The 24,375-nt window shown below is 43.2% G+C and overlaps 1 protein-coding gene across 4 annotated transcripts in view; it reads right to left on the bottom strand.

Moving 5' to 3' along the window:
• HIVEP2 (HIVEP zinc finger 2) overlaps positions 1 to 21,218 on the bottom strand; it is a 103,907-nt gene extending 82,689 nt beyond the window's left edge. For all 4 annotated transcript variants that reach the window (XM_057406936.1, XM_057406955.1, XM_057406963.1 and 1 more), the window contains exon 1: positions 21,113 to 21,218. The gene's annotated coding sequence lies outside the window, so the exon portion shown is untranslated. The remainder of the gene's footprint in view (positions 1 to 21,112) is intronic.
• Between the last annotated feature and the right edge of the window lie 3,157 nt (positions 21,219 to 24,375).

The following is a 24,375-nucleotide window of genomic DNA, read 5'->3' as shown; positions in this document are numbered from 1 at the left end:
ATACAAAACTGTTAAATACCAGTAACATTGTTATGACCCTCAACAAATATCTGACACTACAGCTGCCGTACAGAGCACACACTAATAGCTTTAACAGGCAGGAGAGAAATAAACTGTATTTAATCTTAAAAAAATTTCAGAATGAAGCCCCTGATATTCCCATGTCAGATTCAGTCTCCGTTTCCGCCTCCCAAGCATGGTAATTACAGTCCTGTGCCCACTGGGAACTAGTAGCACACTGAAACACCAACACACTTCGCTGGAGGAGGGAGAGGTTTGCTGGTGTAGATATTACAAGATGCAGCAGCAGATGCTTTGACTTGCAGGGAATGTGCAGCATCTCTTGCTCACAGCATCTTATTATTTTAACTTTCAAGATGAAATACCTGGTTAGCCATTGTCCAGGGAGACAGACAAGATTTTAACGCTGGCCACCGAACAGGCGAAGGCTCTTCCGGAAAAACAACGCTTTAACCACAGCAGTCATCATTCCTCAATGCAAGCTGTGCAAGCAGAACTTGGTGCCTGCACTTAGGCACTGAAGTGAATAGAGCACAGGCACATGGACCCAGGCATCCACCTGGCGTGACTTCACTGCAGGGTCAGCACCTAAATTAGTTTGTCCCCAGCATGACACCTCTGTCACAGCACACAGGGAGGTACCTACACACACAGCCACATGTCAGTTTGGACTTTATCCCTCGCCCTCGCAGACAGCCCCAGTGCCAAGCATCAGGAAATAGCAGACAACTTGCCAACACTTTTTCCTAGCAAATGACAACCCTTTCTGAAATGTTTTGAAAGCCCGACATAGTCTTTCTGGAAGGCTGGTGATGCTGTGCTCTCGCACAAAAACAGTAAATGAAAGCTACCCTAAAATACTATCAATACTCTGAAATACAATCCCCTTAAAACTGGGGGCAAATGAGGTCAACGTTAGCCAAACTGGGCATAATGATTCCTAGAAACCTATAGCAAGTAATATATACAGCAACATTAGCCAGTTAGCAAGTTTAACATTTTCTAAGCACAGTAGCCTGAAACTCACTGAATTTTGATGCAGATTATTCTAGATTCATAAAGCTTTTTGTGCTTACCTTTTTATAGATTTTTATATTACATAACCAGTTTGTGATGAATTGCAAAGTCTTACTGAAGTGACTGAAAACTAAAATAAAAATATAGAAGCAAAGCCAGAGTATACTTGCAAACCACAGTTCAACAAAACCCTTTTCATTCCCTCCTCTCCCTTGATATTCCAAGCCTATTTTTAATTGCCACTTCTCTTCCAACTACTTCTATTGAATGCAATCCTTAACCAGCACTCAACTAGCCAGACAGCAGGTGAGGAAACTTGCTTCAGACCCAGTGCACATGTTGGACCAGGCACCTGTCTGCAAGGAATGTAAAGGTATACATAACCTGCATTGCTCAGAGCGAGGGCATCCGCACTATGACAGCACATGCATTGCTACTGAAGGCAGCTTTATGTAAGCACTGGGTCAACAAACGCACAGAGATGGGTTAACTGCCTTCTGCAGGAAGCCTGGTTTCATTCATTAACTGCGACCTCTGGGCTAGTACATGCGGAGGAGGAGAAACACAGGCAAGTTAAAACGAAGCTCCTGTTCTCCCTCTGAAAGTTTTCAAGTCTCAAAATCTTGCACAAAACCCAGTCTGCTGTCACCTGAGTGAAAAACAATAGTAGGCACTCATATAAGTAAGACCCGCATGAGAATTTGCAAGCCGAGCCCATGCAGAGGGCCACCTGCCAAGAGGAAGAAGTGGTGAGGAGGAATTTGGATCCAGCTGCTATCCTCCCTCAGCCAAACAATGCCGCACAATAAACAGCATTAAGGACTTTTTTTGATCATCAATCAAATCACACTGAGAGCATCCATGTCATTTTCACTCCCTGATTGCCAGAAGGGCTTAAGAGACTTTAAGTTTGAGTTCACAGAGAGCTGATCTGTTTCCTATCACAGCTGTACCAAAGCAACTGAGCCCAGGAGACATAGAAAGAACAGGGGGGGAAGACCAAGAAATGACAAAGTGCCTCGCTGTAGGGCTCATCACAGGTAGCACTCACAAAAATATCGTAGCTGCCTTGAAGCCCCATTTCGCATGTTAGCTTCTGACAGAAAGACACAGTTAAAGGAGAAAGAGGGGATAACTTAGTATCTGCAGTACTTATTTTCATACTACAAAGTACTGAACACCAGGCAATGAACTATGACCACATGCTCAGTGGGTCACTGTGGCAGGTCAACTTAACCTTGAAACCTCGCAACCTACTGCACCTTCAGATTTAGCCCAGATAGCACCTGGGTTAAGCACCCCATCAGATCCACTCACTGACTATCGGCAGTAAAAAAAAGGGTTAAAAAAACAACCAGGCTGCAGCTGAAAATTCCACAGCACTTCCCTCCTCAAGAGCTGCAAACTGCGCCTCCCTGGGACAACACAGACTGACAAACTGCCTTACAGATCAGCCACTCACTGCCACCGGCAGACACGTACGGCTGGAGAGCTCGGGAGAGTTCATCAGAGCATCACGGTCGCTCGGCATTGCTCCGGCGCAGCCGCTTCTCCAGACGCCGGGAAGCGTGCCGTACGGCTACACGTCGGAGCCGGATTCACCGCCTTGCAGCCGAGGAACCCCCCTCTCCTTCCTCCCCGCCTCAGCCCCCGATGAACACTGAGTATCTCTGTACTACCTGCATTTATCAGCAGAAACATCCCGTGCCTTCAGTCATTCAAGGAATTTAACAGCCTGGAAATTCCTGTTGTCCATTATTTGAGGTCACAGATAAAAGCTAAACAGCAGCCGTGACTCCCATCAATCATAAGTCACTCACTGATAGAGTGTATGGTAGGAGACCTACTGATGTAAGCTAGTCACCAGAGAAAATACCCACTGATGACGCATATCCAGGCACAAAAATAGTTACAGGGCCCCCAAAGGGATTATTCAACAGCCTACATTTAGATATTCTTACAAGAGACCCGCAGTCAATTTGCTGCTATTAGACGGCTAGGGAACGTTGAAGTTTAAGTTCCTCAGCAGACATAACCACAAATAGCTGGTTTAAATAAGCTACTGCAATTACAAGCTGTTTTGTAAATTTTAATACTGCATTATAGGGATTAAGTCTAAACAGAACCACTGGCTATAAAATGCTGTATATATAGCCTTTGCTTTTACTATTTACCAATTCCTTCTGATTATTAGCCAGCAATGAAAGGAACAATTCAAAATTGATTCACAAATGTTCAAACTGAGTCCTTGGTGCCACCCAAGAGAAATGTTTGTTCTAAAAAAAATTATAAATATATGTGAAATGGTGTGGGATATTTCGGTGATGCTTCAACGCTGTCTGGATAAACTTCTTTGCAAAATAATTCTGGCTTCATTTTTACCCCTCTTGGCAATTGCCTCTTCACTACTAAAAAAAAACCCTGAATAGTTTCTCACATAAATCAAAACTATGTAAAAGCAAGTTATCAATGACATGCAAAACTATGTACCATATACCTACCTGCTTTGAGCAGGGGCTAGAAAGATGGCCCACAGAGACACCTTCTAGCCTAAACTGCTCCATGATTCTGTGCAACTGCATTTATTTTTATTTTTTGGCATTAATATGAAGTTTAAACCAAAATCCCCTAAATTAACCAGTGAGCGGGTAATCTCGCTATACTGCCTCCTTCAACAGTTTCAGGAGCCTTTGCATGCCCTCCCAGCAACCAGACTTAGTAGGCTATAAGTGAGACAACTAAAACTGCTGATGGCAAAACACTGACTCTGCATTTTTGGTAATACTAAAATCTTAGGGTTTTTTAATTAACTGAGTTTAACCTCCAATCCCCCTTTTCAGAAGCTATTTTGGTGCTTAGGAGTCTAAAAGTTAATGACTTTCTAGTGCATATTTAAAATCTAAATATTGGAAAGTATTTTATGATTCCAATGCCTACTTCATTGACATACTTTTGGAAAGCATTACCTAGCCAAACAAACACTCAAGGATTTATAGTGTTTACCCTGTAAAGCAGGAGAAAGAAATGTCCCAGACTACAAATATCTACCTCATTTTCTTCATCTGTGATAACATTATCAAAAATAACACCAAAATTATTTTTAGAACAACTGTTTTGCAAAGCCCTCACATTTCTCTCATGTATCTATATACGCTGGCAGTCCACATGGCCTAATTTAACAGCCTGAAGAAGAAATATTCATTGGTGCCCTCTAGCTGATTATCCCAACCAATTTGCTGCAGACACCTGGCACCAGCCTCTCTTTTCTTCTTCCGTCATTCCTGGATCTTTCACTGGTGCCTACTCAATGCAACGCCCTGGAATAAAACAATTTGCTTCCTACAGAAGATGTGGGAGTCAAAACATTCCAATCCCCATGTGCTCTCAACTGTAGGACCTCTTAGAATAACACAAGTGCCATGAAAAACAGGGGAGGTGTAAATGTGAGCAATACCACATCACCAAGAACCTGGGAAGTGCCTAAATACACTTCGTGGCAAGTCTGCAAATTCCATGGGAAAATACATGCAATATACAAAGCCCCTCACCTATTCAGAAGTATCATAATCCCCCCCACCCCACAACCACCTTTAAACCGCTTATAAGCCATATATTATGTTTTGCCACACATTCTGAAATTCATGTAACATTAGTCAGTGATGGATCAGACGGTTTCACAACTTGCAGCCTGGGACCGCCCTTTTGCCATCACGGAAGACCTGAGTGGAATGAGCTTGCTTCTTTCACTCTGACATTCCTGCTCCACCCACTGTGCTCCTGTCCCCTCTCCCTCCAGCCCCTCTCCACAGAGACTGTATTGGAAATGACTGAGGCACACAGCCCCATTACCACACCAGAGATATGCCTGGAGCACTGCTGCATCTTCAAATGTGTAAAAGCCATGAGGCAGAGACCACTACCACATACCCTGAACATCGCCTCTAGTGCGAGAGGCGAGGCCAACAAATTGGTGTCCAAGCAGAAGATCCCCCGTCTAGAGGGAAATCCCAGCTGAGGAAGAGCCACCCCAGGAGACGCTGTGCCTCCGGTGACCCCAGCACCAAGGGAGGAGCAAAACGAGGTGCTCCCGAGTGCAGGCTGCCAGGACAGCTCTTTGGCAACTGCACCAGTAGGTGCGCCTGCTCTGAGTCACTCCGGTGGGCACCGGCCACTCCAAGGACTGAGAGGTGGGGAGAACGTGTGGGAAGCAGGGTTAAGGCTCTGTTCTCTTCCTCCTTGCTCAGCTGCAGGAAGCACAGGCTGGCTGGAGCTGGCTGTCTCTGTGCATTTAGTCAAAGCCAGAGAGAGGTCCACAGCACAGTATCAACCATTAATCAACATAAACATAGAAGGGAGACCATGATCTGAAGCTCAACATAAACAGTGTGAGACTGATTAAATTTGAGGGCTGCATTTGTAATTCTTAAAAGGTCTGTTTATACCTTGACTAGGAAAAGGAAAGCTGCAGCATAACACTCTCTTATTTCTGTGTCTGAATAGCAGCTGTAAAGCAGCAACTGCTCAAACGCTTGGGAAGCTCCAGGCTCTTCCTGCAGTATGCAGCTGCGCTCGGGAAGTTAACTTCCCATATACCAATTGCCTGTTGAAACAGAGAAAGAGTTAATAATCACGGTGGCCAGGCATTTGGAAGGGACCCGGGGCTCCCTTTCTCTAGCACCTTACTAGAACATTTAGCTAACACTACTTTCACACATGCCGCCTGGGAAAGGACACAACAGGCTCAGTCAATACTCATCAAGGGGATGTAATCCAAATCTCTACATTATTAAAAGACCAAGGGGCTGGTTGAACAAGGAATAGTTAAAAGCAATACTTCATGTAAAACAGGCATTTTACTCCATGTGGAAAGTGAAATTTTTGGCATAGTTCACTTTTTCCTCTTTCTTTTTCTTTTTTTTTTTTTTTTTTCCTTACAAGCAGCTGTCAGTTCTGTCAGTTCTCATACAAGAGCCCTAGCACAAGGCTGGTTTGGGCAACTGCTTCTGGAAGGAAACAGACTTTTCCAAAGCCTGTTTTCTTGAAACATAAAGGAACCCAGTAAACCCCTGTACAGAACAGGTACAGATGTGGGAATGTGACAGATGGGCCATGAAGGTGGTAAAATACTGAGTAAAAGGAGATGTGGAAAAATGAGGATCTGGTAGGAGGAGCAGCCTCTACTCTTCCCAGTGAAAATGTATTGCTTTTCAAAACAGAAAATAGAATGAAAACAGTAAATACAATGAAAACAGGACAGAAGAGGAATCTTGATGGTAACTAAATATACCCATCTAAATAAGTATAAAAGAGTGCAGAGATGTCCTGTCATAACAAAGCTTCATGATAGTTTTTAAAATGCCATATTTGAAGTAGGGAGCTGATAAATTATCTCTTACTGACCCAAGGTATCTAGTCAAGAACATACACTATCGTAATGTAGGAATATTGTTTATGAAAAGTAAAGAGACTACTGGTTTTCCAGACAGTAAGAGAACACCCCAAATTATCAAATTATATTTTTAAAGTTTCTACAACTTTGGAAACAAGGGGCAATATATTAGAAAAAGGTATGTGGCTCGCTGAGGATGGAACAGTATGGAACATTTAGTCACTGTGTCATACAACGTTAGATAAACCAGGACACTGATGTCAGAAACATAAAAATAGTCATGCTATTCTCATTCTGCCTGCACATCAGCCTCTTAGGGCTTTTCTCCCAATGCTAGCAATGGCAAAACAGGTAATATTGATTATAACTGAAAAGCAAAATTAAAATATTAGTAGAGGCTTCTAAGACTACATAACGATCTTTTTTCTGTTTGGAAGCAGGAACCTGCTACTTCCTTTTGCATGCAAACACCCCTAAAGGAATCTAAGGTGAGTAACAAAGGGTGCTAGTGGTGGGAGTTATATTTTAGTTATTTAATGTAAAAAAAAAAGCTTCCTGAAATGAGAAATAAGCATTTGATAGCAACAGCCTCTTCCACAACTGCAGCAAAAGGATCTGAGAGTTCTTCATTTTACTTTACCCAGTTTGAGTCTGTTAAATAACTAGCTCATTTACAGCTGAGTAAGTGTAAGTTGAAGAAAACATATATTCCTATTCCAATATATTAAAAATACTTTTGGTATCTGTTACCAACATTTTAAAAAATATTTTTAGAATAATAGTAATCTCAGCAGTCTGTTTACATCCCATGTATGCCACTTGACTTGAAGGGATCAAATAAAGTTAACTATCAAAACATGACAGGTTTATTACATGTATTATTCTACACTTACTGCATTGGTGGATAACGGAAAATAAGATGATGTCATCTACCTTGATTTCTATAAGGTCTTTAACACAACCTCACATGACATCCCTGTCTCTCTACACTGCAGAGATAGGGATCTGAGAGATGGACTATTCAATAGATAAGTAATTGGCTGGATGGCCATATCACGAGAGTTGCAGTCAACAGCTCACAGAATCATAGAATCATAGAATAATTAGGGTTGGAAAGGACCTTAAGATCATGTTGAAATGCAGATCATTATCCAGTGACCCCCCTCAGGGGTCCATATTGGGACTGATACTGTTCAATATCTTTCCTAAGTAATCCAGCTTCATCAGGGACTCAACTGAAATGCCTCTATGCAAACACATACAGCATGCGGAATAAACAAGAGAAATTAGAGACGTGCGCACACCCGCATGGCTATGTCTTATTGGCAACATGGAGACATGGTGGGACAGCTCCTATGACTGGAGTGTTGGAATCAAAGTATATAGGCCCTTCAGGAAGGACAGGCAGGGGAGACAAGGAAGGGGTATCACTCTCTATGTCAACTATCAGCTGGCGTGTGCAGAGGTCTGCCTGGGGTTGGATGAGGATTCAACTGAGAGCTTATGGGTCAGGATTAAAAAAAGGGCAGGAACAGGTGACATTACAGTGGTCTGCTACAGGCCACTGAACCAAGAAGAGCTAGTTGATGAGGCCCTCTATATACAGATAGGTGCAGCCTCAAAGGAAACTTCAACCACCCCCCCGGTATCTGTTGGAGAGACAAGACAGCAGGGCACAAGCAATCCAGGAGGTTCCTGGAATGCACTGATGGTAACTTCCACCTCCAAATGATAGATGAACCAATGAGGAGAGGGGCTATGCTGGACTCTGTCTTCACCAACAAGGAGGGGCTGGCAGAGAATGTGATGCTTGAGGGCAGCCTCGGCTTCAGTGACCACAAAACAGTGGAGTTCAAGGTCCTTAGGGCAGTGAGGAGTGCACACAGCAAACTTGCTACCCTGGTCTTCAGGAGAGCAGACTTGGGCCTCTTCAGGGATGTGCTTTGTAGAGTACCATGGGATAAAGACCTGGAGGGAAGAGGCGCCCAAGAAAGCTTATCAGTATTCAAGGACCACCTCCTCCAAGCTCAGGTGTGGCGTATCACACTCAGGAGCCAGCTCTAGAGTTTGTCTGTGTCCATGAGGAACCAGTCTAAGGTGCTAACCCAACAAAAACCCTCAGCCAGCCCAAGCAAGCTGCCAAACAAGCCTAGCATGGGCTCAGGCAGATGGCTGCAGAGGACAGGTAGCAAGAGCAGCCCTTCCAGCACATGAAGCCAGAGCCAGGAGAGTGGGAAACCCTTCCTCAAATCCCAACCATCCACTCATTCCAAGTTTTGGCAGCACTGGAGGCAGAAAAGCCAACCTGTCAAAGTGGAGGGGTGTTTCAGACATTGCTGTCAACAGCTTCAGCAAGAACCATCAGGCAGCCAGCAGGATGGGAGAGGAAGTGCAGGTGGAAGAGCACGGAAGTTCAAAACCACCCCATGCAAAGGAAAGAGCCCCACCTTAGCTGCTGGCAGCCTGCTTGCTGGCCCCCCCAGAAAGGGGAACTTGCCCCTGGAAGGTGAATTTAGCTCTGTGATGATTTGCTTATTCAGCAGTTCCAAAACCCAAAAAGTCCAATGTTTAAAAACTGCGCATTTCTGGTATATTTCAAAACCTTTGCCAATGTTCTTCCTTAACACCAAACTGCACAGCTTAAATCCCCGAGTGCTTTCCTTTTCCTCTTGCAAGACTGTTTTTCTTAATACTCAACAAACATGGAAAGAAAGCAAGGATTAAACTCAGACTGAATTCTTCAAAATCTGATTTATTGATAAAAGCACAATTACTAAATCACATTGCCTCACCTTAAAAAAAAACAACAAAAAAGCAATACTTAGAACAATATGGAATGTGGTAGAGACACTCCAGGGATTTCTCCTCACGTGACAGATTCATTAGTTATACTCAAATTCCTGTCTTTCTGGGACTCCCTCAAACCACAGCTATAACTGTTACCTCTGGAATATGTTAAACCAAGAAGAAAGCATTATGTTGCCTAGTTGGCATAAGAGGGGGACTTCTCTCTTCACTTCTATGGAATGCCTACTGAAATGAAAGTTTTTCGGTTGTTCATGCTTACGCACTTGTAAATTTGACTCTCCTCTTACTGACGTCTCCTTTCCTTATGAAAAGTTCGAAAGTTCAGATAGCAACAATCTGATGTCTTAGCTTGCTGCACAAGCCTCTGGGCTAGTTAATTAAGAAACTAGAAGGACTATACCACTGCATTCAGTATTATGAACTGCTGTGAATAAGCTTAAATGAAACTGCCAACGTACACTTGTTTATGATTTTGATTATTTATAGTATACGTAAGCAGGCTATCTGCAAGAAGTGAGACTTAATCTCTAACAGATTTCCTGCTGCTGTGCTGCCAGTCTCTCAGTGCAACTGTGGCCATTCTTAATTAAATAAATAATTTACCCTGGAAGATTTCATTGAGTGCCAGCCACAAGCACCAGGGCTGGGTGAAAACAAATCCCTGCCGGCAGTGTGCCAGCACTCCTTCCTAGAATCTACGGGAAACAGCGATTTCCCTACAGTGAACATTTTGCAGAACCACTCTGCACATTTTAATTGATCTCTGCCATAGCATGGTAGTTTCAAGACAGTACTTCATGTTCTCTTGATTTCATTCCCTCTATATTTGGCTGATTTCTTCCATCAGTTGTGGAGTTTCTTGTACTGAATCATCTGCCTCATGGCTTTTTTTTTAAGTTAGGTTTATTGCTTCTTGTTATGTTGCTGACCCAAACCCAAACTTCAAAGATGCTTTGAGTCTACAATCCTCCTCCGCTTTGATTTCCACCATACTCCTATCACCTTTACCAACCAAAATCAACTTACTTCATGCTCTACCAATCTACTCTGATCAGTACACACAAAACCAGCTTTTAATGTTTAACATTTACTGCACTATACTGCAATTTAGGCATTTTCATAGCCATAGAAAAAATGAGGAAAATTCTCACTTTGTGCTATGATATTGATCTATTTTAAAATCCATTGCAAGATCCCACAATAAATATTATGGTGTGACTTCAGTGCTTGACAGAAGTGTAAACATCAGCAAATTTTCACAGGCAATGACAGGAATCTCAATTATCCGAATACTGCCTTAGTTATCAAAAGGGCAGCCTGACCTACTGCATGGTCAATGTCTTTCTATGCACTGGTGATTTTAGAAAACCTACACAGAAAAAAAGCAGCTTTTTGGGTGCTCCTTCACAGAAAATTCCGCCTTACATTTTTGCATTCAAAATGCATGATGCAAAGTGACCATCTCCATGCAGAAGAGCTCAGATGGTTCGAGGATCCAGGCTCACCAACACCTACCCCATGTCCCAGAGCCAAAAGGTGAGCTCCAAGTCTCACCGCTAGGTCAGGCTTCAGCCACTGTCTTCCAGTCTTCTAAAAAAAATTGTTTTTTCTTGCAAAGTTTGGTAACTTTGCATGCAACATTTCTGATGCAAAACCATGCCAAGGTTTCAAGAAAGAGCCAACTACCTTGATGGGGCTGCCCCACTGAGAAAATAAGAGGAAATGCATTCTTCTCTGCATATAACTTACCGTAAGGCACTTAACCTCTGAAGTGCTACCAGTATGTCACAGCTCTCAAAACTCCACTTGACCACCTACCACTTCTTGGCCAACTGGCTGACCCAGAAAAGAGAAGAGAAACTATGTCCACTGTAGGGAAGAAGCAGTGAGTACAGCCTGCAAAACTGGCATTCTTCCGTGCTGTAAGAGATCACTCACTGCGCACAAAGAGCAACGGCTATGGTTTGCCCTGGAACAAGCAATGAAATGGGGATCAGACCATGGAGGTCATGAGAAGAAAGGAGAGGGATGAAAGAGCACACCAAGGGAAAGAGCTTTCTACTTCTACTGCAGTTAACTCCCCTAAATTTCATCCCTCCTCCTGGTTCCCCAGTTTCCAAAAATAATCTATACAAAGGCAAGAACTGCAGAGGCAGGGAGCCTTAAAAGAGCTGCAGTGGGAAAATATAAAAAGGTGGCAAGGGAATTAAAAAAAAAAAAAAAGACGACACTTTTTTTCTACTTTTCTTCTTTTTTCTTTTTAAAAGAATGGTGACATCTTCAGCATAGAGGCATATCAGCAGGGATGTAGGTCGGTAGCAGCAACCAGCACCCATGGGGTCTCAGGTCGTCTGGGCTGCAAGCAGCAGCGCAGCCAGAAGAGACAGGGGGCTGTTTGGCCTCTCCCTGGTAGGTCAACAAAGGCTTGGGCTGGTCTTAGCTGTTCCTTCCTTCACATGCTGCTGCTTAGCAAACGGTTTCTGTTTAGGCAACCACACATTTCATATGTCTGGTATCAGAAGATGCTTGACATTTTCCCTTAAAAGTAAAGGCGCCTTAATGTGAAAAACACCTCTTAATGACTAAGAAGAGAGTCAGCAACGAGCATTTGCACCCAAAGAATTCAGTTCCTCCCACATCAAAGCAACCTCTTGGAAAACTGATTATAAACAAATTAGCAAACAACTAGTGCGTCTACCAAATATAATTGTTTTACTGCTGCAAAAGAACTCACAGGGCCTGAAACAAACACTGAGGGTCAAATCTGATTCCTCATTGCTGGACTGGACACCAAGGCAAGGAAGAGAAAAAAAACTCCTGTAGTGCAGAAATGCCTACTCACACAGGATCTGTGAAAAGGGTGATTTTTCTCTAACAGCTGAGAAATAAATTCAGATACAGGTTGAGAAATCTGGGGTTAGACAAACATCATGCATCATATTTTGACCTCGAATGGGCTTTGATTTCAGGTGATTCAGCCTTGTACTACAGCATCCCAAAGCCACATTCAATTTTTTGCTTCTGTTTCTCAGTGCTAATCAAAATAAGCAAGTATCAGCACATCTCTGCATAACATTAGTGCAATAAATGAGCATCCCTACTTACTCCACCAATGGCAGTGAGACTCTGCTCACTGTCAAAAGGTTTGTTTTCACCATTTCCTTCTTGTGCCACTTCGCCTCTTGTTTTCTTTATGGGAGGAAAAATTAGTATTAGGTAAGCTCAGATCCCCATGCTTTTACCATAAAAGCATTCACATTTATCATAAATACTACCACATACTGCATATACCACTACCACATACCAGACATGACCATGAGAACCATTCTTCTTCTCCACTATTGGAATGCACATTTCTCCACCTCTACACACATTCGTATCTTCCCTCTTAGACAACAAATTTCACTCTATTTCCTTGTTTACATTGCCACAAATCTAGAGAAAATTGGTAGCTGGCTCTGAGGAGGAAAGCCAGAGCAATGTCCCACACTTAGCTCTCAGGTGTTGCACGGCCACCTAGGGAGTGCTGGCAGTGACATGAAGGAGGTGGGTGAGAAGTCCAGGGAGAACACATACTGGTGCCACTTCCCACAAAACAACCTGTTTTAGAGAAACGGTATTTCTCACCCATTCAATTTTGGAGTAAAGTTTAAAAATACAACACAAGTATAGCTCAAATGTGTAGAAAACAAGAAGCAGAAATGCCAGAAATCATTTGGAGGTTTGGGGCTTTGGGCAGGGTTTAGATCTCATCGTTCCTGATCCTTTTCTTCTCTTTCATGCTTAAGTAATGATTTCCAAATGGCACAGATGGCATCAGCTAGCAGTGCCCATGACTTGTTCCATAGCAATCTTCTTCAGCCTCCTGTCGTGCCGAAGTCACCACAATCTGAGAAGACATTCCCTAACAAATGACTGCCCAAAGTAGGCCAAGCCATGCCTCCTTCAGAGAAGTAGCAAAGCCATTGAGGAAGAAGCATTTTTAGGAGTCAAGTTTAGGAGAGTGGGAAGGAGACAGCTTCACGCAGCCTCAGCAGCTGCTCCCAGCGAAGCAGAGATTGAAAAGGAAAACACCACAAGCCTCTCATCATCTCCAGCTTGCCACAAAAGAGGGGTGTTTTTTTCAGCAGTATCTGGTGAGTCTGACACTGAACTTAGCTCAAGTGACATGCAATGTTAACGTTTAGGAGCAAGGTAGGTGGAGAGGAGGCGGAAAGAAGACTTTCATTATTTGATGTAGCATTCATTCAAAAGCTACTTTTCACAGCCAGAACTAAAATTTCCATTCAGCTGTTTATTTCTGGTAGCCTAGATAGCTTGAGCAAGCGGAAGAAGAGCGATCTAGAGGGAGCCCTTATTTCAGCTGGAATTGCAACAGCCCTTCCTCAGATACCCTTGGAGAGAACTAGACACATTTTCCTAACTGCCAGTCTTCAAATGCAGGATGAGCAGTTTTCCTCAGGTATATTCATACTGGCTGTAGGCTTCCAGTCAAAGTGCACAGAAAATCTCTGCCTCCAACCACCCACTCTGGTACCTGCAGCAGCCTCACAATGCACCCCAATTGCTCCCCACTGGCCCTCAAAATCTCCACATGGAGAAAGTCACAAGCTTTTGATGCTATAAACTTGGCAGCTGCTGTTCAAAACCGGATGGACCAGTGTATGAAATTAATCTGTGTGCTTTCTGTATTTTTCTGTTCATGTCAATAGCATTCCCACTCCCTCATCACTGTGATATCCTCCTTTCCCACTTCATGTATTTTAATTCTCTGCCCTTACTTTTTTTTTTTTTTTTGGTCTACACTACATCTGAAAAACAACTTTTCTCTCATAGGGACCAGAGCATCATCTCTTTCCTGTGTTGTGCTCTTCCCAGCCCCCTGTTGTTTCTCTGCTCGCCCTTCTGCCTTTGCTCTGTTTCCTCACTCTTCCTGTCCTTGATTTCTCTCCTCCTTCTTTCTTTGATGCTCCTCTTTGTGCTTTCTCTTCATCCTTCCTGCCAAGCTGAATGAGGTACTCCACTGGGAAGGTGCTGGCAAAGAGCAACTCTCCTGTTTGGAGGGTTATGCCAGGTCGGAACACCTACAGAGGAATTCTTCCTCTCTCCGTATTACACTTCATTCAGGGTTGTATGCACAGTCCCTTTGTCAAAAGTCAGGAAAATGAAGATGCCACATAATTTGGGAAGCATATGCTAGTATTTAATGAGCTATGTCTGTTTTTTTGTTCTGGGGGATATGCAGAAACTAGAAGCCACAATGGCAACGAATTTGGGAGAGCGTCAAATGCAGCATTAGCAAGTGGCTCAGGCTTACCAGAGCTGCTCACCCTCAGAAAGTAGCTGATTAAAAATGACACCTTTTTTCTTTGCAGTTCTGCTGCCTTGAGGGTGAAACCCACCCCTTTGTGGAATACCAAGACAGGGTCATTTAATCATTTCAATTCCATTTATTTCCTTAGAAAAGATTTACCCATGTTGCACTGGTCTCCTGAACAGGGACAAATCTCCCCCAGCTAGAATCTCAAAGTTAGGATTCCCACTTCAATGAAAGCAAGTCTTGTTTTCAAGGGAAAAAAAAATAAAAATCCTGTTGCTAGTCAAAAAAAGAAAAAAGAAAAGGATACAGATAAGAGAGAGAGACGAATTTTATTCCTTCTGGCACAGCAAGAGAGCAGTTGACCAACTTCCAACTGCAGAGCTATATTCTCTCCCAGTTAAACAGAGAAACCTTGCTGAAATCTATAGGCCAGATCCACTGATATATTCTGGCTCCTTTGCCTGTTTCAGCAACGCAGAGCAGCTGTAAATCCAGCTCAACTTGCCAGTTTCTGTCAGCTTTACTATACCAGATTAGCACTGCTGTTAGCCTCAGAAATACCAACATCTGGAGGTTCCCCCACTGCCCAGTCTGACTTTAAACTTTGGAAATCTGCAATTCATCTCCCCATCAGCACAGCTGGCAGAACCAGTGTTGACACTGAACTTCACCTTAGGCAGTTCTTCACCCAGAGCAAAATACATTTGTCACAATCTCCCATCCTACATTCACACAGTCAACCAAGCAGATCAAATAAAATTCATATAATGATCAGCTCTTGGTTATTCCCAGGCCAATTGCCCAGGGGGTGACTCCTGCCCTGCCTGGGAGCAGGTGCCTTCCCAGTGCAGGTCTGAGAATCCCAGTCAGCTGGCAAAACAAAATACACTGTTTCCTTGTACTTTTGTATTTCTTTGGATGTCAGGAAACAGAGCTCAGTCTTGTTTCCTGCTCCTCAGCCATGAGAGGTGGGGGAAACTTGAGGTGGATTTTGAGAAAGGCAGAAAGAAGGCAGATCAAAAAGATTAAGGAAAACAGTAATAATAAAACCCCTCAAACTCTGCTTCTCCCCGCTCTGTTAAGCAGTACATCTTGGAAAAAATACTCCCCCTCCAGTCATTCTCTCCAGGGATATATACAACAGTCTCAGGAATTAATAGCATTCTTCTTGCAACATTCAAGTGCTGCTGCACTCACAGTCATATAAAATAGAATAAAAAATAAAAAAAAACAACCAAACCCAGCCTCTTCGTTTGCTTTTTGCCTGAGAAGAAAACATGTAAAAAAGAATCAGGAAGAATTAGGGGGGTGCAGAGGTGTATTCATATCAGTTCTGATTTTCTATGAACAAAGGCTTTACTTTGTATATAAATACATAAATGGGAAACATTTGGCATGTTTTATTTTTTCCCAGCTCACTCCCAACCCCTCACTCTGAATGCATTAATACATACACCTTCAGCACAATTGGGCTCTTCGTGTTGCCATGGAATTGAAACCTTTGCAGTTTAGATGGAGATGTACGCCAGGAAGCATACTGTTCTTACACTTCCTATAACAGAAGCAAAATCACTGCATAGCATTAACTCCTTTAGTATTTAAGGCACTCGGTGTCTTTCTTGTCTGCTCGTCCTCACAGAGAGTTAGCTTTTTCCATCTTGCCACATGCAAATGGAACACATTTGACATAGCTATTCTCATCTTTATGAAGTCAACAGCTCACATACTGAGGACATTCTAGAAGGTCCACAAGACTATGGACTTTTCCTTTTTAATAAGTGGCTGTTTGCAGGCATGCAGCAGCTGAGATGAGGGCTGGAGAACACATACATATATGAAATATATGTTGATACAGCAAAGTATTATATATCAAGATAGCACTCCAGCTGATTTTTGAAACCTAGTTACAATCTTTATTACTAACGCTCTTGACACTCCTTCTGAATATGATTTTATACCCATTCGTCCAAACAAATTACAGTGTAAAGCTCCTGCAGCAGGCACTGGATCTTTCCACACCTCTTTTACATAACCTAGGCTGACGGGCTTTCGATGGTGAGCACAGCTCCGGACACTTCAGTTACAGAAAACATTAGTCGGTACAACTCCATCACCTAGAAATGCAGCCTACAGTGATTATTTTCAGCAGGTCTGAGTTTTTTGCCAAAGCTTCTGAAAATGGCTGTACACACATTGCAAATACAGAGATTTTTATGTTCAAAGCAATACCAGGGTACACAAATATCCAGGTTCATTATAAAAAGATTACCATAATAAATAAACAAATACTCATTCGTGTATGTAAACATTGGATCTGTACCTGCAGGAACAGCTGGAAGCCACTCCATGGTCTGAAGCCAGCTTGAGGCTTTTTTGTCCAAAGTTAAATATTTGCATAGTATTAAGCTTAAAATTAAAGCATTTGCTGAAGAAACTTGCTGACTTGTGTATACGGAAAAACAAGAGGGAATTTAGCTTCCCTGCATATGGGGGCAGATTCTTGGGATGCCTTCTCCATCCCATGAATTCCTGGACAGCAGAGAGACAGACAGACTACCAACCAGGGAATTCCCCTCTCGCTTTCTGGAGGATTTTGTGTGCAGGCTGGACAGAGAAGCAATAACCCAGGCAGTTATTTTATGAAGGTGGCGTTTGTTGCTTAGGTGCCTGCCCCTCGACCACCTGGTAACACTCCTTCCTTTTAGTGCTGTCCCTGTCACAGAAAAGATCCATTCACCTCCATCAGAGCAGGTTTGCAGGATCCCTGCGCCACAAGCAACCTCCTCCTGGCCAGCAGCTCCCAATGGCTGGGTCAGTCTGATGGTTGTCAGTGGGGGCTGGCAGCTCACTGTCCTGGGGACATGGGTTGAGGGCTGCTCACAGACGGGCTTTCTGAGACAGGGCTTGGCCCCGGCATCCCCCCACTCACCAGCAGAAGACAGAACAGCACCACTGTCTCTCTATCTGTCTGGACCAAAGCAAAACAGCCAGTCCCTGTCCCCAGGCACTAGGGGGTGCACGCTAGACCCCACAGCCGCCTGTGCCTTCAAGTCCCCTCTCCTGCCCTCCGCAGAGGGAAAAGCTGCGCTGGCAGAATCAGCTCCCTCTCCTCCTCCCTCTGACAGTTGAACATCCCCATTGCTGCATCCATTACCCCAGGTTTACGTAAGGCTCCCACCATCAGTTTTCTAGTTACAGGAAAATGTATATTGTGCTGTGATGAAAGGCCAGTGCAATGTCAAGAGCATTAAAAGGACTCCAGGGACTGATTACAGTCAAAAGGGAAAGGATTTATGATGGTTAATAAAGTTAAATCTGCCTGAGTCCTGCTTATTCTTTCCAACTGCAGGTAACAAGATCTTATAGGAAAAATTATTAAAACGCTGCAAGTTATTATTGTCCCTTTTGAAAGAAAACCTATATTTTGCCATGAAGCACCTGGCTGGGAGAAAGCCCAGCTCATCATAGTGCCTACGCTGACCCTGAGCTGGAGAAGAAGAGGGGACGCATCATCTCCTTGCACCTCAGACAAGCTGCAAGGACCTCGGAATAAAACAGATCTCTTCTGCACGTGTGTCACCTGAATGGCCCCCAGTGGGTCCCCAGCCTGACCGCACCTGCCACCAGAGGCTGGTGGCTAGGGCAGGGATGGGACTTCACCCACCACTTCCAGTGCAAGCACCACACCGTGCCTCGGAGAGGAGCGCAGGCAGACAGGGTAGCAAGGCCTCCTCCTCTGCCAGCACTGCACATCCAAGTGGAAGGATAAAGCAAAGAAGGAAGCTCTTGCTTCTCATTCCCAGTCTGGTGTCACGTATGCACCTTCTCCTGAAGAATGCAACCTAACTAGACTCCATAGGACTGCTCTGAAACTTGTTTTAAACATTTTATAATCTCACATGCCCAAAAGTTCACATGATCTTACAAGATGTTAATGATTTTCCCCACTGAGATAACAGCACCGAGAGAGGGCAGAGGAAAGTGGAGAGCCAAATTTTTAAACAACTGTTGGGAATTTTGTATCCATATCCAAAGGACAAGCACTTTGTTGGCTCTCAAATTTTCATTTTTCTACCACTTCATAAACACAAATATATTATATATGCCCTTTCCATTTTGTCATTTTTTCACTATATTACATCAAATTTAATTTCCTGTGGAAGCGTGTAATCTTTTCAGCTGTGACTGCCTCTGAAGCTTTTCTGTAATAAGCAGAGCCTCCTCCTCCAGCAGGACGAGCCTTTATGAGCGGTGCTCCTGCAGATTAGTTTCCTGAAATGTTTGCAATGCTGTATGAGAACTGGCAAAAGAGGAAAACTAAAATAACACCCAAAAGGAAAAACAAACACAAAAACCTTTGCTTTCCTCTCACTCCTGCGTTCAGCAGTCAAAGGAAATTTCATTTTGATTTGGGTAGATGGCAAATCCATGAAGGTTATTAATGTGTATCAGAAGAAGCCTCACAAAGTGTGAGACACACTATCCCTTGCTCTACAGCTCATTAAAAGCATGGCAGCGAGATGGCAGCTTGCTCTTTGTGCCCAGGGAACACGGAGAGCTGCAAGGGGTCACCACTCAAACAACCGCCTCTCCCTGCCACCTGCGCTTGGCTCTCTGACAGGTCCCCTCCACCGGCGAAAAGCCACATTCCATCAAAAAGCGAAAATGTCAACCAAGACGCAGTCATGCTTTTTGTGACGAGATAGCTGTGGTGGCAGGAAGGCAGACCAGCTGGCCTGCTGGGTCCTTTCCAGACCTCTGCCCCTGCCGAACACAAAACTCTTCAAACCAGCTTTCCATTACCAGCGCTCACGCGCACACCAAACCTACTTATTTACAAAAATGTGTATCAAAAACAATTCTGAATGTTCAAAAATTCATCCACTCACAAGAACATGAGCAACAGAGATCATCATTGTTTGTACAGCCTTCCTGAAAAGGTGCTTAGACACGGATAGAGGAGACATCGGAACAAACGCAGAGAAGTCTACAAAAGGTACTGTTAATGGTATTTGGCCAGCAGCAGTTACTGAGGGTGGCTGCACAGGCCAGCCCAGCAAAGCAGGATGAATGCTTGCTCACTTCAGTGGGAGATTATCGCCTGCAGGAGGTTCTCTTTGAACCAGCCCAGAGACCAGCCAGATTTGGAAACCTCCTCACCATTTAGCACACAAGTTACCTGAGTTGTGAACTACCCTCCCAAACACACCGAATTGATCGCTAAAGCATGACCTTTCCCTTTCTGCTCCCTGTAAGACTTTCATTTTCCTTTCCCAACTCTCACATCACTGATGTAGCAGCAAATCATTTACAACAAATATTGCCTTCCAAATACATATATAAATACAGCACATTAAACAGATATATATGTTTGGGGCAAACACTCATGTCTCCTCATCACTTTATAACTTCTGAAGCTAGACGAGCATTTTCAATAATTGAATCCTCTTCTAGCTTATCTGAGGAATCCATTTCCTTGTAATTCTGTTTTACACTTGTATCTGCAACACTTAATCTCTACAAAGTGGTTGATTAGCAAGAAAAAATTCCATGCAGGGAACCCTACTTAAACAAAAGTCTCAGGTGTTACATACAGTACAATTCAACTCCCATCAGCAAGAAGAAACATTTTTCCACCAGCTTCGGTGGGAGCTGCAGTGGGGCTATAAATCAGATGAAGATGCTCTATGCAAACAGTTATGTGGTGTGCTATGAACTGCTTCAGAACATAAAACAATGATGTAACCACTCTCATAAAACCAGTTTGCTCATGGTTTTACAGGACCTGAGTGTGTTAACAGTTTCAAGCCAGAACAGTAGAAGAGAAAAACATTCCAGCTACAGTGACCTTACGTTTCTGGCCTTGTAGCCCAGAAATTAAATAGCCTCCCTTCACTAGATCTAGGTTTCAGTCTCCAATTCCTTATTCAGGAGGAGGAAAAAAGGCTCAATATATGGATTTAATTCCTATTGAAATCTTGGTCAAAGATGGTGGGTGATGTAAAGCTAAGCATCAAGGAAATAACTGCCATCATCTGGCTGAGTTTGGTAAAATGGAGTTAATTTACACTTCTTTAGGGATTCACTGGTGTGTGAAATTAATCTAATTTAGATTGACCAGAAATTGAAAATGGAATGAAGGAGAAAAGCAATTAAAGACCTTTTCTAAATGCAAAAATAGTACTGCTTTATGTGCAGCAATACAGTCAAAGTACAGAACCTTCCTGCTACTGTTACCACCCCCCCCCGGCTTGAGTAAAAGAGTAACAGTCTGAATATCTACATATCGCCACTGTACCAGTATAACTTCATCCAAAGGAAATAATGGTGGAATGTTTCTACCAGTGTCTGTGAATAAATACATTTTCAAGTTAAAACAGCTCACTATTCTGCATATAGACCAGGCCTAGTAGATAAACATCTGCTGGAACAGCTCGGTGTAACTGATTATACATGTGGCTTAACATTTACTTCAGTGACTTTTAGCACCTTCACATTATTGTTTCTGCGTTGTTCCAACAAGCAATGGTTAATGTAAGATGCAGACATTCACATACCGTATACTTATGAATAACTGGTTCCCAGAGATGTGGCAGTGATAACATTGTCATCGTACGATTCAGAGCAGCTCCCTGTAGATCACATATCAGAAGAGGGGCCCACCTGCAAGCATAACAAATCCAGATAGTAAGTTCATCATGTTCAGAGGTTTACATCAAGCTCTGCTAATACATTTGTGTGTTTTCACGTATTCCTTCTCTGCATTAACAGGTCTGTGCCTTTCCCAGGCTTATGGAAAACATTTTGCTGCTCATGATGGCAAGTAAAAAATGTCCTGCTATAGCCAAACAAAAGGCCCACTGCCCCAGACCAGATTTCAGGCATGCTATCAAAGCAATGACAACTAGTTTTGATATATGCCGTAGGCAGCCAGTGCAGATATGGAAAATGAGCTTGTACTGGCAGCATTGTCTCCAATGACAAGACACATGGTAGCAAACAAGCAAACTTTTCGCTTTAAGAGCTGAAGAGGATTTTTCTTTCTAAAACAAATAGTAAAATCACAACTGATTGGAACAAACACAGGTTCACGCAACCTAAAAGCCTACAGCATTAAACAAAAAAAACTTGCTCGGATGACATATCCCTGTAAATAAGTGTTTGAAACAAGAATTAAGAAACTCTTGCTTGTTAATTGTATTGACTCATCAGTGATGCATGAGGGTGTGGATAAAGCAACAAAACACAGTTATTGATACAAAAGGCAGATTAATTGAGTTCTCTTTATTTTGAAAATGTAAATAATATGACTTGAAGGATACTCATAAATACACCCAGACACACACATGTACAGACACACCCATGGTGATGAGAAGTCGCCATCAGACAAAGTCTATGCTCTCTACTTGGTCTTCAACAAGTGTAAAACCATGTAAACATTTATATTAAGTATGTAAAGAACATACTCCCTGATCAAAACAAAACAACCCAAAAAATTATCGGTAAAGGGTTCACTTCCCGTAAGTAGGATGCTAATATGTAATACCTAATGTTTGCCTGCTCTGAAACAGTATAAATACAAGCTGGCAAACACAGTCAGCACAAAGTAGTGGACATATATATTTCAGTATGCCCATAGTTAAATGGCAGGCTGAGGTGAGTTGCTGGGCCACAGCATCCAGCAGTAGTAAGCAAGACGGTGGAGCAGCAACCGCTAATAGTGCGTAAAGGCACTGCTCAATCACCAGGATTTCAGCATCATTCCCCTTCACTGGGGAGAGCACCATTCTCCCCAGCAGGCAGGCAGGTGGGCAGCTCCTCTAGCTCTGTGCTGGGGCTGAGGAGATTCCCATGCTTCCCAGCTGCAACAGACTGGCTGAGGCTGAGGCACCATCTCATTCACTCACCTGCCTCCACTCTGTAACCCCAGCAGTGGCTCCTTCCTCTTCACTCACAGCCCCCTCTGACTGCTCAAGCTATGGAAGGCTCAACGGGAAACTCATGGAGATCTGATGTATGTAAATCCAGCCTGGGGCTACCAGTAAGTAACTGCACATGCTGGCTGACATCAGGAGGACCAGACAAATGCCACTGGCAGGGCTGCAGCCCTGGACAGGCAGAGGACCCAGCACGAGCTGAATTGACTGGCTGTGGGAGCTTGCAGGGTGGCTGAAACACCACCAAACTGGCAGCGCTTTTGACCTCACAGGGGCTTCAGAGCACAAATCCGCCTGGGGAGTTTTGCCAGAAAGCACATGAAGAGGGCTCACCAGGCCCTTGCTTTCAGAAATGCCAAAAGATGACCAGGCATCTGCATTCCCAGATAGACAGTACAAAAGAATGAGACAGCGTTATCGGGATTTGGTGCACAGTTTTAACTTGCAAAATACACTTAGAATTTTTAAAGAACATATATCCCTAATTTTTCAGATCCAGTCTTAATGTTATAAAGTAATTTCCTTAAAACAGACATTTTTCTGAGTGTTGGCTAGATTCATTCTATTGAACTGCTTAAATTTGCTTCCTAATAACTCTGGTTTACCTACAAGTACAATTCTTTCTCAACCTGTTGAAGGCTTAAAGAGAATCTTCCCTCACAGAAAAATCATTTGCAGCAACCTCCCTAAAAAAGGATGCTGCTAAATATATCCAGCTGTCTTCAACAGGAAAATACAGCAAGACATGCAACTCATTCTTTTTCTGGTTGCAGATTTCTTTGGAGTTATTTATTCAATGTGTCCCTAATGACTACATCTAATCATTTACCTTGCATCAGTTCATTTACTTCCTAAAAAACTACCAGAACTTTTCAGGTGAATAGTTTATTTAAACATTTTTCCTTCACATTTTTCTTGCTCCCTCCTAACAGTACTCTTGGAAAATAAACTCTCTATGCCGGAAGTCCTAAATCAAAAAGAATGATCACAAAGTAGCTACATTGTGAACTGAAATATATCGCGACACATGGAACCAAGTGAAACAGTCCTCCATCTCTTGTGAATCAGTTCAAACCTAATTCAGTTTGGTAGCCAGCTACCACTGGCTTCCTGCTGCTCTGTACCCTGCTGGAAATGAGTTTTTAATTCTCCATTTGACCCCTTTTGCTCAGATTCTTTCACTGAGTCTTTCTTGACCAGTCCAAAGCAGATTTTCAAGGCCGCAAGTCATGCCTTCACTGCCTCTCTGCTCACAGTTGAGATGGAGGGATCTCAGGGACCATGTGGGAGAAAGCCAAAACTGCTCAAAAGAAAACACTTCTGATGGAGCAGGAGGGACTAATTAAGAGTCAACCGCACTACACATGAGCCTGACAATTTTCAAGGTCTGTCACAGATACCTTTCTGGCAGAGACTTCCTAGAGCCTTTCCTTTGGGGAGAAGAAAACACCAAAGCCTCCAAAATACACTTAGAAATTGCAAGTCCTAGAAGAGCCTCTTTAAGGCAACGGCAAAGTCTTTCAAGGTAAAGCAGAAGCATGGAAGGTGTGGTGAAATCTGAAAATGGAAACAGTATCGGAGGTATTTACGTACATGATTCTGGCAATTACGGAAATAGCTAGTGTTGACAGGAATACACTAGGGATCCAGCGCTGGGAGAAAGACTGGGAACTAAACCGTACAAATCAATGTCGTCTCTACAGAAAGAGAGAACTGTAAGAAAAGACACGCAGTTCTTGCCAAAACTGTTTATTGTCTGTGGTTAGTGGTAATCTCCAGTGCCATCAATTAAGACCTTCATTTTCACAAGCCATGTTATAAGGAAATGCAAAAATTAGGCACAGTTAGAAAAATTAATGGAAGCAGAAACGTAATTTTTGCTG

Source organism: Pezoporus wallicus, unplaced genomic scaffold (assembly GCF_028554395.1).
Source record: "Pezoporus wallicus isolate ANWC-B61680 ecotype Strahan unplaced genomic scaffold, APGP_CSIRO_Pwel_v1 contig_3817, whole genome shotgun sequence".
Lineage (NCBI taxonomy): Eukaryota > Metazoa > Chordata > Aves > Psittaciformes > Psittacidae > Pezoporus > Pezoporus wallicus.
This window is presented reverse-complemented; position numbering and strand designations above follow the sequence as displayed.